The following is a 4416-nucleotide window of genomic DNA, read 5'->3' on the forward strand; positions in this document are numbered from 1 at the left end:
AAAGAAAAAGAAAACCAAGAAGGCAAGATGGCTGTCTGCTGAGACATTGGAAGCAGCCCAAGAAAGAAGGAAAGAAAAAGGCAACAGTGATAGGGGGAGATATACCAAATTAAATGCAAAATTTCAGAGGTTAGCCAGAAGAGATAAGGAATTATTTTTAAACAAGCAATGTGCGGAAGCGGAAGAAGATAATAAAATAGGAAGGACAAGAGACCTCTTCCAGAAAATTAGAAACATCAGAAGTAAATTCCAGGCAAAAATGGGTATGATCAAAAACAAAGATGGCAAGGCCCTAACAGAAGCAGAAGAGATCAAGAAAAGGTGGCAAGAATATACGGAAGATCTGTATAGGAAGGATAATATCGGGGATAGATTTGATGGTGTGGTCAGTGAGACATCCTGAAGAGTGAGGTTGAATGGGCCTTAAGAAGCATTGCTAAGAACAAGGCAGCAGGAGATGACGGCATCCCAGCTGAACTGTTTAAAATCTTGCAAGATGATGCTGTCAAGGTGATGCATGCCATATGCCAGCAAATTTGGAAAACACTAGAATGGCCAACAGATTGGAAAAAATCAACTTATATCCCCATATCAAAAAAGGGAAGCACCAAAGAACGTTCAAACTATCAAACAGTGGCACTTATTTCACATGCCAGTAAGGTAATGCTCAAGATCTTGCAAGGCAGACTCCAGCGATTCATGGAACGAGAATTGCCAGATGTACAAGCTGGGTTTAGAAAAGGCAGAGGAACTAGAGACCAAATTGCCCATATCCGCTGGATAATGGAGAAAGCCAGGGAGTTTCAGAAAAACATCTATTTCTGTTTTATTGACTATTCTAAAGCCTTTGACTGTGTGGATCATAACAAATTCTGGCGAGATCTTGGTGGTATGGGGATACCAAGTCATCTTGTCTGCCTCCTGAGGACCAAGCAGCAACAGTAAGAACAGACCACAGTAAAACGGACTGGTTTAAGATTGGGAGAGGAGTATGGCAGGGTTGTATACTCTCACCCTACCTATTCAACCTGTATGCAGAACACATCATGCGACATGCTGGGCTTGATGAAGCCAAGGCTGGAGTTAAAATCGCTGGAAGAAACATTAACAATCTCAGATATGCAGATGATACCACTTTGATGGCTGAAAGTGAGGAGGAGCTGAGGAACCTTATGATGAAGGTGAAAGAAGAAAGTGCAAAAGCTGGGTTGCAGTGAAACCTCAAAAAAACCAAGATTATGGCAACCAGCTTGATTGATAACTGGCAAATGGAGGGAGAAAACGTGGTGACAGTGACAGACTTTGTCTTTCTAGGCACAAAGATTACTGCAGACGCTGGCTGCAGCCGGGAAATCAGAAGACGTTTACTTCTTGGGAGGACAGCAATGACAAATCTTAATAAAATAGTTAAGAGTAGAGACATCACACAACAAAGGTCCGCATAGTTAAAGCAATGGTATTCCCCGTAGTAACCTATGGCTGTGAGCTGGACCATAAGGAAGGCTAAGCGAAGGAAGATAGATGCTTTTGAACTGTGGTGCTAGAGGAAAATTCTGAGAGTGCCTTGGACTGCAAGAAGATCAAACCAGTCCATACTCCAGGAAATAAAGCCAGACTGCTCACTTGAGGGAATGATATTAAAGGCAAAACTGAAGTACTTTGGCCACATAATGAGAAGACAGGATACCCTGGAGAAGATGCTGATGCTAGGGAAAGTGGAAGGCAAAAGGAAGAGGGGCCGACCAAGAGCAAGATTGATGGATGATATTCTGGAGGTGACGGACTCGACCTTGGGGGAGCTGGGGGTGGCGACGGCTGACAGGAAGCTCTGGCGTGGGCTGGTCCATGAAGTCACAAAGAGTCGGAAGCGACTGAACGAATAAACAACAACATTCCAGTGCCCGGCCGACCCACCCATTTTCCAGTTTTCTGTAATTTGTTCTAGATAAAGATCAGCAGAACACAGCTTTCCTTTGCTAGCTTTTTCAATTCTGGACAAGTCACACAATATGCAATAATGCAAAACTGATTGTGGGGGTGGGTGCTGTCCTCACCGAGGGCAGTATTTATCCTTGGGCCAGCCCTGCATGGGAGTAAGTCCCATTGAACCCAGCGAGATTCAAGTTCCTAAATGGACATGTCTGGTAAAAGAAAGAGAAAGAAAAGGAAAAGTTCAGCCTTTTTGGATGATCATATCTTTTAATTTAAAAGCTTTGCTTTCTCTCTTACCTCAGCTGCATAATAGGAAGGTGTAACGATTATTCTCTAATGTGTGAAATGTCTTCTGTATATGCTCAGTGGCATTCTTTATTATTCACTTACTAATCCCCTGGGCATCAGGAGAGGTTCTGATGCTAAAGAGCCTTCATTCAAGTTAAACAATATTTTGAGCCTCATCGATGCAATGAAAGGGCAGTTAATTGACTTATTAATTCATAAATATAAATTATAATAACATTTGCATCTTAAATAATACAAATAGGTAATGTATCACCTGTTTCTACAAATCAAAGTCAATAACACATCATTGCATTCTGTCTTGAGCACAGTGTTGTCATAAATGACCATTAAAAGGTTCATCATCAGATTGGCCCAGCACATTTTAGGCTGGCCAAGGGGATGCTTTCATTCCAGGGGGATCCAGTCTACAAGGCAGGAAGTCCACCTGTTACCTTGCCAGAGGGTCCCATGGCTGGACCATCTATATTTGGCATCCTAGATCACAAAAGACTTGATGGTTGCCTTTACTGTTCCCTTTTAGTTTTCACTGGTAATTCATCAAATAATTATTCTATTAAACTGGTCCATGCAACCTACCTTCTGCTGATGCAATTGTACCCACCTCCAAAGTATTGGTTTTAGTCAATTGCTGACCAAGATAGATAAGAATCCTCAATGTCTTCCATTTCTTTGCCATTTATTTTAGCAGGAACATCTGGGCAATTCTCAACATAATTCATTTTAACGTTCACTATATTAATCTGCAGTCCAAATCTGCACTATTTTTGTTTTATTTTCTCTCAGATTAGCAATATTTAGTTAATATTTTATGTTTTAAAATATTTAAAATATTTTAATTTAATGTCTAACAAACCTTATTTCAGACTAGGGTAGCTAGTTACACAGTGCAAAAAAGAAAAGGGGGGGGGGAAGGAACCGCATCACCCCAAAGAGAGAACAAAAGTGGGCATCTTTTGGCATAAAATTTGCATATGCTGACTGATATGTATAGATACACATTTAGAAATAATTTCTATAATTTAAATAGAAATACAGTACATCTCGCCATAGTAGGGAAGACTGTGACCAGCGGGCCTGTTTGTCTGCTCAGCCTGCTGTTCTGATGCTAACTGTTGATGGGGAACATCAAGGCCCCTGCCTGCTGCTCTCCCTCCTTATGGTTCTTCAAACTGGATTTGGACTGGGCAACCCTTCACACAGAGGACTCCCTTTGTAAAGTAGGACAAACGGCCACCCTATTTCAGGCTCATTCTGGGTAACAGTAATAAGAACAGGGAAGAGACCTACACAGCTGCCGCATATGCTACAGGACCATAAAACACTCTAGCCCTCTTCAGGCATTCCAGATCTGTGTAGAATGAATGTGTGCAGAGGGGGAGCATGTTAGTCCTATTCCTTCCTCGCACATTCCCATTGCCCTCTACACATGGCGGCCAACTGCCTGAACAGGAGAAAAGTAGGGTTCTAAATCACATGAAGAACCTCCACACATAGAAGAGGTTCTCCTGTTCAGAAAGTCTCCCTCCACAGGCTTTTCTACATGAGGCTTTTAACCCACACCTTTACCAAGGCTTCTGCTTCCAGATTCTTTGCAGGATTAAGAATGGCTCCTTCACACTTTTTTTCCAGTTTTTTTTTTCTTTCTCTCTCTTCCTTTCTGTATGTTCCATTACACAATCACTAGTAGTGCAGTGGTATAGCAGAATTACCCTATGTTTCTATAATGCCATTCAGAACAAATACTAGAATTTACTCGTTAGGGAAAAAACGCAATAATGGTTGCAAAGCACGGGAGAGGCCCTGGAGGATGACAACGTCGTGTATAGGACCAGTAAACTACTGTGAGTAAGGAATCATGAGTGCACAATAAACGTCTCATGTAGAAAGTCTCCATATATAGGGGGCAATGGAAAAGTACAAGGGAGTGAGGCTAGCACACTCCCCCTCCTCATGCATTTACTCTACACAGATTTGGAACACCTGAAGTAGGCTAATGTGAAACACATAATTCACCTACTTACCTGTCTTTTCCCCAAATTACGAAGACGTTCCTGAGTGGGAGGACTGTTCCGTTGAAGGATTGCTATTTCGATAGGATGGCGAAGAGCAAGATTCGCAGCATGGTTTAAAGGCCTGCTCTACTAAGTGTCTTGGACTAGGACTGAACATGTTGCA

This window comes from Heloderma suspectum, chromosome 1, assembly GCF_057233095.1.
Source record: "Heloderma suspectum isolate Gila_16-S chromosome 1, 16-S_ref, whole genome shotgun sequence".
In the NCBI taxonomy this organism is placed as follows: Eukaryota; Metazoa; Chordata; class Lepidosauria; order Squamata; family Helodermatidae; genus Heloderma; species Heloderma suspectum.